Source organism: Papio anubis, chromosome 13, assembly GCF_008728515.1.
Source record: "Papio anubis isolate 15944 chromosome 13, Panubis1.0, whole genome shotgun sequence".
NCBI lineage: Eukaryota > Metazoa > Chordata > Mammalia > Primates > Cercopithecidae > Papio > Papio anubis.
In genome coordinates this window covers 25,795,907-25,807,923 of record NC_044988.1, presented here as the reverse complement: position 1 = coordinate 25,807,923, position 12,017 = coordinate 25,795,907, and the positions used below count along the sequence as shown (strand labels likewise).

General features: G+C 38.4%; 1 long non-coding RNA gene across 1 annotated transcript in view; it reads right to left on the bottom strand.

The window, feature by feature from the left end:
• Nucleotides 1-2,983: 2,983 nt before the first annotated feature.
• LOC110741441 overlaps nucleotides 2,984-12,017 on the bottom strand; it is a 34,714-nt gene continuing 25,680 nt past the window's right edge. Inside the window, exons 2-3 of the long non-coding RNA XR_002517634.2 lie at nucleotides 5,409-5,680; nucleotides 2,984-3,972 (exon numbers count right to left, since the gene is read on the bottom strand). This is a non-coding gene — a long non-coding RNA (uncharacterized LOC110741441). The remainder of the gene's footprint in view (nucleotides 3,973-5,408; nucleotides 5,681-12,017) is intronic.

Genomic DNA, 12,017 nt, shown 5'->3' with positions numbered 1-12,017 from the left:
ACAGCCCTAACTCAGGTAGCCCTGACTGAAGAAACAGAATACATTAAATCCCTTAATCCCATATGCACTGCTCTTAAATTCTTCTGTCTCTATGCCTGACTGCAGAGCCTACAAAGGTGCGTGGGGCACTATCAGCTTTGTTTATCTTCCATCCTCTTTCCCTGCAATTGTCTTCTATCTCTGATGGTTTTAGAAAGAGAAATGCTAATATCTAGGAGAAGCAGGTAGAGAAAGTACTTTGGCTTCCTCAAAAGCGGCACCAGGTTAAGGGGTGAAGATTCAGTTCCTTTTTTTATATAGACTGTGAGGTTGTAAATTAGGAGTTAATAACAAGAAAGGTACAAAGTGTATTTTTTTTCTATTTTCTGATCACATTGAGACTTAAATCACTGCTATGTTCTAGTCCAGGGAAATTTCTCCTAGATACTGGCAATAGTTCAACTATCAGTGTTGGTCTTTGAAAGTATTATAAATTCATTTTTTAAAACACATTCCTAGGAGTTTAGTGGAAAGTGCGGAACTGTTGAGTTAAGGACTGCTAGCCAGATGCTATTTTAAGCTAGTAGCTGATAATTAGTTTTTAAAAATCCATTGCCCCCTACTAATTTCATAATCCATCTGAAACCACAGTCCTCAGTTGACACTACTACTGTTATATTAGAGGTAGTAGTAGTAGTATCAAAAGTACTTTGAGAATTTTAATAAAGCCAAATATCCTATTTGCTTGCAAATATACTAGTATGATGGTACTCTTTGGGGAGAAAAATGTTTGAAATGATTTTGAAAGGAGAATCTTTACAAGGTGCTCCCTTGGTGTATTAATGGCTTATCAAGTCTTTTTAAATGAATCTTGTAGAACTCAGTCAACATTAGCCATAATAAAAGATGTTTGCAATGCTTATCAAATTAAAATGAAGGAGTATAAATCACTTTAAGAGTCTCTCTTACCCATTTCCATAATGAAGTATTCCATTTTGGGGAATTGAAAATATCCAGACTTGGAGAATATAAAAGAGCCAGTGTTTTGAATATCTAAAACACATTGTACCAAGAAATTGGGTTGTATCCTCTTAATAGAAAATGAACTTTTAAATATCAACAAAGGAATTTTTAAAGTTATGGTTTATCTGGACACAAAAAGGGGAAACATAGACACCACGTGAGAATGGAGGGTAGGAAGAGGGCGAGAGTCAAAAAAACACCTAGTGGGTACTATGCTCACTACCTGGGTGATGAAATCATTTGTACATCAAACCCCAGTGACACACAATTTACCCATGTAACAAACCTGCACATATACCCCCGAATTTAAACGTTGAAAAAGAAAAACTAAATGAATAAAACGAAATTATGGTTTATCCACTTTGTAGAATATTATACAGTTACTAAAAATAGCCCAGAATGCTTTAAAGTAGTTAATGTTTTATGGGGGGAAAAAGCAGAATAGAGTTTGCATACAGTATAATTCCAATTTTAAAAATATATATGTATTTTATACTAGCAAATATACCATGATATTTAATAGTTGTTTGTGCCTGTTGAGACTGGGTGGTTTTTATAAACATTTCTGTACTTTTCTGTATCTTCTCATTTCTCTACAATAAACACATTTCATGTTTAAGATTGTTTTTCAAATGTCACATGTATTAATATTTTGCTTTGAATTTAAAAGCAACTACCTGACAAAGTTTTCAACTCTTATGCCCATGTTCCTTGTGAAAAATAAACCTCAGTCAAATGTCCAGTGAAATTTATTTTTAAACATTAGAAGCTCTATTTTAGAAACTGAATGGCTTTATTCTAAAATATATAAATTAGAAAATAAAAACTTTAATTATGCCAAATTAATAGAAATGGAGGAATTTAGTACGCAAGGTAGAAGACGGACAATCATACTCCTTTCCAACAGTCAAAACATATTCCAATGACCAAATGAAAGTGTTTGTAAATAAATCGTCATATTTGAGGGGAAACAAAAATGACTTTTTTGGTGAATGACTATAAACTTTTTAAAGTTTTATTTCCAGAGATTCTATACACGTCATTTAAAAACTAGATAGATACAAGTAATCAGTTGCTTTCCACTTGAGAACAAACCAATGCCACATCTCAGTAATTTGACAAGACAGGGTACCCAACCCGCACCTCATTTGGAATTCTTCTGGTAAGCTGCCTGGTATGAAGCTGAAATAAAAACCTACCTTTGGGGGATCCTGTCCTCAAACCTACCTTTTATGGAGCTAACATCCCAGAGGCTAAGAAAATGAAAATCAGGTCAACAGAAGAACAAATATGACAAGGAGGTTAAGATTTATTAGAGAAAGAGACCAATGTCCATAGTCAGCTGCAATTTAGAATTATGATGATGACAGTCACGAGTGTTTGATGTTTAACCTTTATACATTTTTAATTCAAGAGCCTCTTCCACACTCAGTTTCTCTTTCCCCCTCCTAAGCCCCTTAAATGCTGTCAAAATAAGATTCAAATTTGACTAAATAACTAAGTATTAAACAGTTCTCAAAGTTATGGATTAAAACAATCCCAGATGGAAAATAATTTTTTAGATACATTATTGTAGCCAGGAAAAAACAAATAGTTAATTGAAAGCAACTAATTGAGCCTGAAGAACAAATAGGGGGAAAAAAAAATCTCAGAATAACCGAAATAGATTTTATCACAAATACAAAAATTATAAACAACAATACAACAAAAATATACTAGTGAGCACATTTGCTTTAGTTCTATTTATATAGCATTTAAAATTTTTCTGCTACTAAGTAGAGGAGCAAAATGGATCAAGAAGTCGTTTAAAACATGTTCAAAGTAAAGAAAATGACTTTAAAGTACATACGATTTACATACTAGCCTACTAACTAATTCTGACCAAAGTAAAACTGAAATTGTGACTTTAAATATATGTTTAAGATTTTTATGTTCAGAAAATTATAATATTCAAATACTATTTTTTCTATTGTAACCCACAATGAAAATTAATTTTACATTATTTTAAAAGTAAAATGCTAAGAAAATTAACAACAGCTAAGGCACCAATACAAAATAATACACATTTTGTTTGCCCCAATTATTTGAAGTGTAAGCTATTTAAAATATTGCAATGTACACTGAAAATAATATGCCAGTTATTTTACCTACATAATGCCTTGATATTTTTAAGAGACAACCTCAAACTTGGGAGTTAAGATTCAATTTCATTTTACTCAAAGTACTGAAATTATTGAATGCTTCAGAATATATTTCTCTCTAATAGACAATTCACAGGCAATAGTCATAGTAACTTATTTCTCTATTAAAGAAATGTTTTTCTACTTTGCACTTGAGTCCAATCACCCAAAACACAACCTCTGAGCTCACTACACTATCACATTCTCCACAGAAATCTGCAATGAACACACAATGAGCTTTACAAAGAACTTTTCACAACTCAGACGAGTTTGATACACCTAATCCTCTTCTGTAACTTCCTTCTAAAGTTTGCTAACAAATCTCCACCAAGGATCAAACCAGCAAGAAGAACACTTTGGTGTCTTGAATTTAAAAGGCTCCTTTGATCTCCTACACAACTTAGCAGCTGCATTTCTGTACACTTAAAAGAAACACGAAACTCACCAGATTTGTTTGTTTGTTTTTCATTTGGGCAACCTTCAAACAGATGAACTATAATGACTCCAGCTGTCTCCTCATTTCATTCTGCCAAACCCGGGAGGTGCGACAGGTGCGGGGAAAGCTGCAGCCAGCCACGTCGCTGTGCAGGATTGAGGGGGAGGGATCTCACTCCAAGGGCAGTGGGAGAGCCTGGGCAGGGGAGGCTGCCACAGGTTGCAGTGGTTGGCTTTGGCAGCCCGTCTTCTAGCTTTGCTTCCAGTCGGTGGTGAGTTTGCAAATGACAGCTAACCCCTGTGCTCCAAGGACTGACTCCTAGAGTAAGCGCCAGTGCCTGTGTCAACGGTGGAGCTAAATCAATGCAAGGGGGGGAAATTAAATTAATCAAGAATCCTCCATCCGGTCACACCAACTGCCACCAAAAGCAAAGGAAATCACTTCTTGGTTTCCTCAGGATTTCATTGATTTTCCTAACTGGATAATAATTACCCCAACCCTTACCTTATACTGTCTGTGTAGTGCATTGATTATTAATACTTGCAGAAAACGTTTCCTGACCCAGGTCCTATTTATAGCCAAAGTCTCCTTTGTTGACAGCGCCTTGTGGGATCAGGAGGGAATATACCATTTACCCTGCACAGCATGGAGCTTTGCCTCACCGAGGCTCATTACTTGCACTGACTATGAAATATGATGGTTCATAATAATGACAAAACACAATAAAACAGCTGGTGACTTCTTCATTGCTCACTTTACTTGTTTACGCATAAGAAAGTGCACACCGTTAAGGTGAATCAGCTGAACCCCCAGCATCCTGATGGTGATGAGAAGGTGCTGCCTTCTGATGTAAAAATCTCACCTTGGGAGTGTACTCAGTTCTCGCCAAGAGTTTGCTCCATTTTTCTCCATTATGTAATGCTCCAGAAATAGGGGCAGGAATCTCATCTAACTCGTCTTTCACATTCCTAAGAAAGTAAAATTCCCATCTTCTTTTTGAAACAGAGTTTCACTCTATCTTGCCCAGGCTGGAGTGCAATGGCACAATCTTGGCTCACTGCAGCCTCTGCCTCCCAACTTCAAGCAAAGTGATTGTCCTGCCTCAGCCTCCCGAGTAGCCGGGATTACAGGCACCCACCACCACGCCAGGCTAATTTTTGTATTTCAGGGTTCCACCATGTTGGGCAGGTTGGTCTTGAACTCCTGACCTCAGGTGATCCGCCCTCCTCGGCCTCCCAAACTGCTGGGGATTACAGGCATGAGCCACCGCACCTGGCCAGATCACCATACAATTTTTCTTAAGCACCTTCTGAACTGATCCTTAGACCTCTTCCTGCCTTTTTAAATCAAAATCCAAGAATGCTGATTTTAATGAACTATTTAGAGTGTTCGGAGAACGATGACAAAAAATCAAGAGTAGACCAGACTAAAGCATATGGCAATAATATGCAGTATATTTGGTATGGCTAACAATCCTATAGCAATTCATTTCAACATTAGTCAAATGATTGTAGTAGCAAGACCATAAAGAGATCTTAAAAAGGCCCACATTTCCCATACCAGGTCACCAAAGCTCCCAAAGGCTGAGGGACTTGCTTGATGCTCCATAGCAAGTCACTGGGACAAAAGGGGTGAGCCTATGTCTCCTATGTTCCAGAACTGTGTTCTTCCTATGACCTCATGCTTTGTGCTTACTAAATATTATGCTTCTTTTATAATAATTTAGTGGCTTAAAAGATAGGTGACTTATCTCATAGTTTCCATGGGTCAGGAGTCCAGGCATGGCCTACCTGGATCGCCTGCTCAGAGTCTCACAAGGCTGCAATCAAGGTGTTGGTCAGACAGCATTCCTTTTTGGAGCTCAAGGTCTTCTCCAAAACCCGTGTGGCTGTTGGCAGAATTTAGATCCTTGAGATTGTACGACTGATGTCATTTTTCTTGCTGGCTGCCAGCAGGTAACATTCTCAGTTGCTAGAGGCTACGCACATATCCTTGCTGTATGATCCCCTCACTACGTGGCAGCTTATTTCCTGTAGAACAATGGAGAGTCTCTCTCTCCAGTCTGCTAAAAAAGAAAAAAGAAGAAAAATGGCTTATATATCATAATTGTGTCATGGGTGTGACTATCCCATCACCTTTACCATATTCCAATGACTAGAAGCAAGTCCAAATTTTTGCCTGGATTCAAGGGAATGGGATTATACAAGGCCATCACTCATTGGAGGTCATCTTATAATTGTCTACCACAAATATTATTTAAGAAAACAAAAAAGCACAGACATATATGTGCAATAGTCCTACCACTTCTTAAAAGCCAAAGCTAAAAGGCTAGTTGTGTCAATTATTTCTGTTCAGCGGTTGTACCTTATATTTTGGTTCTTTTTCTGTTTTTGTTTGTTTTCATTATAGTAGCCTTCTTACTTATGTAGGGCCCTTGTATTCATTCTGGGTTGTTGTCGTTGTTGTTGTTGTTGTTAGCACTCAGGTCAAGAAAACCCTGGCCATGGTCTAGCTTAAGGATCAGGCTATTTTGCTTGAAACAGAAGGGACAAGTCTTTTTTTGATGCCATGCTGAGGAACCCAAATGTTTTCACAAATGGGTAGGATTTAGCCACGCGGAGAGGAGAGGGCATCGGAGATGGAAAAAAATGGCAAATAAACGAAAATTTCACTGTGTGACCTGAGCAGCTTTATGCCCATCCATGCTCATCCATGGGTGAGTGCTGGGTTTTAGAAGAAGATAGGAAAACACCTGCTTAGTAGCACTTGTGATATAATTAAAAGAAAAATAAATGAAATTTGAGATCTGAGTTTAGCTTTACGAACTTTGGAAAGTCAATGAAGCCTTTTGATTCCCTCCTTCATATATGTAAATATGGGATTAATAACTTCTCAGGCTGCTGGTGAGAAGTAGAGGAGGAAGTTAATGGCGTCTTAGCTATCACTTAGCATAAAGAAAGTACATTTCACTTTGGGACAAAGTCAGAGTCTGGCTTAGGTAATGTTGGCCGTAGCCGCCAGGGTTGGTATATTATTTGATTGAATCAACATCTTTATGGAGTATGGAAGTTATACATATGTAAGGTAGTATCACTTAAGTTCACTTGTTGTGTTATAAATTACAAAGTTAACACAAGCTTCGTGTAACAAGTAAAACAACGCATAATGAAAACAAAGATCTCATCCTGTGCTTGCTGTACATTCCTACTGCCTAAAGTATATGACATTAAGTCTAGCATATACTTTTCCACACCCTTGCACATATGTGTGTGCATCAATATATACACATATATGTAGAAATGTATATACACACATATAGGTGATTCTTTGTCTTAATAAAGTTAAAATTACACTGCACAAACCACTCTACAAACTGAAACTTGCCAAAATATCATAGGCCATTCACATAGGTTTATACATACAGAGCTAGATTTATCTTTTCCCCCTAATTTGTGAGTGTGCATGTTTGGGGATCATACATCTGTTTTTTAGTCCAGATATTTTTCACTTGCTTTCCATCCATCAACTTTCCTTTGCCCTCATCCTCATCACCACCACCCCCACCCCCCTGCCCACGTAACCCATGTTAAAACCTAGTATGTATCTCTCTAGTCACATATGCATACCTACACACAGGCTCTTCCATGGCAGAGTTGCTATTATTTTATAAAAACTGGATCCTATTATGCACATTTCTCCAAATCTTTGAACAGTCAATAGTATTTCATGGAAATCCCACCAAGCTAAGACTAATAGAGCTCTAATTCATTCCTTTTAATAGATGTATAACTTTCCACGCTATGAATGTGTCATAATCTATTTAACTATCACAATGTGGTAATAACCGTCCTTGTATATATTTCCATTTGTAGTTAACTCTTTATTTCTATGGAATATATTTCTATAAGTGAACTTGCTAGGCCAACAAATATGTGTGTTTACTTTTAATTTTAATAGATATTGCCACCTCTCTTTCTAAATATTGTAACAAACTCTATCATGGGGACATGAATGTACTCTTTTAGGTGTTTGTCCCATAAGACAGGCCTTTAAATTGTGTGTCTGTTTAATTTTGCCAGTCTAATGCCAATAAATTGACATATCATGTCAGCTTTTCATGTGTTTATTGAACATATACATTTTTCATATTTCTAGTGACTTGTCCTTTTCAAGTTTTAATTGCCCTATGTAAGAGTATGTTTATAAATCCTTTGCCATTTGTATTACCAACACTTTTTCCAAACCCATCACCTGTTTTTTACTTTGTTCATGATATTACATATTATAATTGTTTTTTAACTTTTAATAAATACATCTCTATTTTTCTTCTATATGTTCTGAGTTTCTAGTCCTGATTATAAAGCTCTCTTCTACCCCTATATATTGTCTGGGTTTTCCCGCAATTTTTTATTTGTGTATTTATTTGCATTTCCATCTTTAATCATGGTGCAGAAACATACATAGCTTTAAGCTCTAAGCTCATTCTAGCTTCATATTTATAAACTCATTCCAATTACTAGAGTGAATTCCTAAAGCCATTCAAATATTCTGTGTTGGACTGATTCCTTTTTCCTTCTAACTACTAGCCTCATAGAAATATTACAACTCTGATTAAATCTGATATTTTATGCTCATTTTAAAGATTATCAACATATTCATTCCTAAAACTCTTTCATTAAACTTAGGTAAAATAAGTGAAATGTAATTCAAAATACTTTATTGTTTCATTGTATTATGGCATAATTATAACTGCTCCCATTTATTTAATGCATAGCAAGATAATTTCTTAAGATGCTAAGGTATGTTTTGATTTTGCTGCAGCAGGCCTTTGCTTAAACACAAGAGGCATTCCGCAGAAAGCAGAAAGTTGCCAACATCAATCTTCCTTACTGGTTTTTGTTTCCAGAGTGTGATCTCCTACAGGAGATAATGTTGAGTTGGCCCAGAGGAAAAGGGAGGGAGTGTTTTTGGGCGGGAGACAGAGACATGAGAGACATCTGTACGGCTGTAGGTTTAGGGAAGGTTGGAACTGCTCCCTCCTCCCTGCCTCCCACATAGGAAAGCTGGGCTAGAAATTCTGAGGTTCCCAGCATTGGCCAACGAAGTCTCAAAGCCCTGCCTAGCCTAGAGGCAGCACAGGGTCATGTGGAATGACGATAGAGAGAGACACACACATGAACTGTCAAATATGTTAGCAATTAAAGACCTCCATATTCTTTACTCAACTCTAGACACAGGGAAGGAAACCCATGACAGAGGTTGGAGCTTAAATAATTTAACAGAAGGCAGGCTCCAAAGAGATGAATACTGCTTAGAAAACTATAGTGTGGCTTACATATATGCTTCTATTTCTTGAAGTAAAAGTCATGCCAAATATAAATAATGTGTACCGGGCATTATGCTAATATCTTTATATGGATGAAGTTTTATTTAACACTGATTACAGCTTTATGAGTATGGTACTGTTATAATGTCCTTTTTTCTGCATGCTACAGACGAAGAAAGTTAAATTAGCTCATCCAACATCACATCACTGGTGAGCGGCTGAACCATGATCACTTTTAATCATTATTCTATACTGCTTCAAGACGACATAAACAAAAGCCCTTTGTCTACTATGAAGCTTTATAGAACATAAATGCCATGTAAGTTATTGCTGCAAATGGAGTAGGATAATATTTGGGGCTGTGAAATTTTCTTCCTTGCCTGCCCTCACCCACCTGTCTTCTTTGAACTTGTTATCCTTTCCACTAGTAAAGCTGAGCCATGAACAGGAGGCTCAGTTCCCTGGTTAAGGAGAGGGCAGATACCTCCTTTAACAAAGAAGTCATTACTTGGCTTTGAGTTTCAAATAAAATGTTTTTATACCCAAAGGAAAAATTATTCTCCAAAAGCCAAAACACTTTTGACTATTCAGAGCTAGGCACTAAGGTGAAAAAGAGTTATATTTTCAATTGGAAAAAAAAAATTTAAGAAAAGCTTAGAAGACTGAGCTCAGAGAGTTTATAAAATGAAGTCATAAAGTATAGAAGAGAGAGAAGGGTTTAGAAGATGCAAGACCAGGGTTAACATGCTATGTAGGTCACTAAGACAGTTTCCAATATCCCATTTCACTGGGTCTTGGCTATGGGGAATATAAAATAATAGGACCCCCAAGGAGGCTTAGTGGAATAACAGAGAAAGTCAGCTGGGCCTGGCTTTCCAGGGAATATCTTGGAAAGAGTGTAAGCTGCCTCAAGGGAGCCTGGCCTTTAGCCTGGCAATGTAAAAACATGGTGCTTACGTGATAAAAATAGCACATGTGCATGGACCCACGGGATCCTGAGAGACCTGCACACTCTGAGATGGTGCAGAGAAGGCAGCTCAGGTTTCTTGGTTTCTTGGGCTTTCTTTCTTTTTTTTTTTCTTTTTTCTGTTTATGGAGTTTTGCTCTTATTGCCCAGGTTGAAGTGTAATGGTGTGATCTCGGCTCACCACAACCTCCACCTCCCAGGTTCAAGTGATTCTCCTGCCTCAGCCTCCCGAGTAGCTGGGATTACAGGCAGACACCACCACGCCTGGCTAATTTTGTATTTTTAGTAGAGATGGGGTTTCTCCATGTTGGTCAGGCTGGTCTCAAACTCCCGACTTCAGGTGATCCACCCGCCTCTGCTTCCCAAAGTGCTGGGATTACAGGTGTGAGCCACCGCACCCGGCTCTTGAGCTTTCTAGAGGCTAAGAGATATTGTGAACCAGAAAAGATATAAATTTGAGAGGAGCGACATGCAAAATATAAGGCCCTCAGGATCATACGCATGTCAGGACCTGGACACCATCAGAGATGCCAGCTGATGGCCAGTAACCAGGCAGGTACCAGTACAAGATGCCCAGTGGCCAAGCAGGACAAATAGCACCATAGCAGGAGCCAAGGGTCACAAGATGACTGCAGAGCAGATGCTCCCCTTCTAATGGCAAAGGTACTTAAACCACCCCAACTGAGTGGACTGCCCCCCTCCCTGCAGAAGAACAGCTTTTCCTTCCCCAAAGAGATTGAGCTAAAATGGAAGAGACAAAGTCATAAACTGGAAATTGCTGAGTGACCATGAAAAGACAAGTAAGGGCACAAGAGTCCACTATATATAAAGTTTCACTTATGCATATTTTAGTCATAATATCAATACATAGATCTTATTAAACAAGATTTCCTATTGAAGTACTAGGTCCTGTTTTAGTGTCTGAGGACTATAACCGGATATTTTGTCACTGATGGAAGCATCTGCCTTAGGCTCATTGGAGTGAAAGCTGTGGCCCCTCTTTTTAAATCTGATTTCAAATCATGCTTTAAATAGTTATCGAGCACCTGTGTGTTGGACTCTGTAGTAGGTACTGAAGATAGCGTGGTGACATGACAGAAATTTCCTTCCCTCATGGAGCTTACATACCAGTAAGGAAGAAAGACATAGAGCTGCTTTGTGGCCCAGCATGGGAGTTACAATAATGAGAGGGCACCAGCAGCTATGGAAGAACACAGACGGACCACTGAAGCGTCTTAGAGACAAACGAAGCCTTCCTGGAGTACGTGAGCCCTTGCTAAACCCCAAAGGGAAAATCAGCCCTTCGGTGGAGGTGGACAGGTGGAGAGAGGAGAAAGACTGCTCTGGAAGTAAGAACAGCAGGTGCAAAGGCTGGGGCTGCACATGAGCTTGCCATATGTAAGCAGCTGAGAGTTTCAGTTTGGCTAAAGTGTTCAGTTTGGCTACTGCATACATACATATACACTCCTCCAGATTTCTCCTCCTTTCAAACAGCGGCCTTCGCAAATGAATCACTAAAATCTGAACGCACCACTCTCCAGGATCTACAAATGTTATTTTGAGTTTCTTAGGAAAGATTTCTCCTATTCTCTTTGCATTCTCCTCACTGCCCAATTCTCATAGCCCAAACTTGAGTTCAGTAATTCTTAGGTAAAATGCGATGATGGCGGGCAGGAAGTTAGCTGCCAAGACACTGAAGAATTAACCTCCCTAGGTATTCTCTATCTATAAGGCCACAGTGGGTACTAATATCAATAAGGCTTAATATTAGAGGTTCTCAAACTTTCTCAGTTCACTTAGTGTCTTAGAAATTTTTTCACAGCTCCTCTAGACACAGATATACCCCACATTCACTAAAGTGGTTAGGTCACAGCAAGTGCAAGACATCAAAAAGGAATGTAGCACATCTAATGTTAAATCTGTAAACTACCACAAGCTAATATTTCATGTGGTAGCCAACTGATTTTTTTTTTTTTTCCTAACAGAGTCTCGCTATGTTGCCCAGGCTGGAGTGCAATGGCATGATCTAGGCTCACTGCCAACTCTGCCTCCCAGGTTCACGCCATTCTCCTGCCTCAGCCTCCCGAATAGCTGGGACTACAGGTG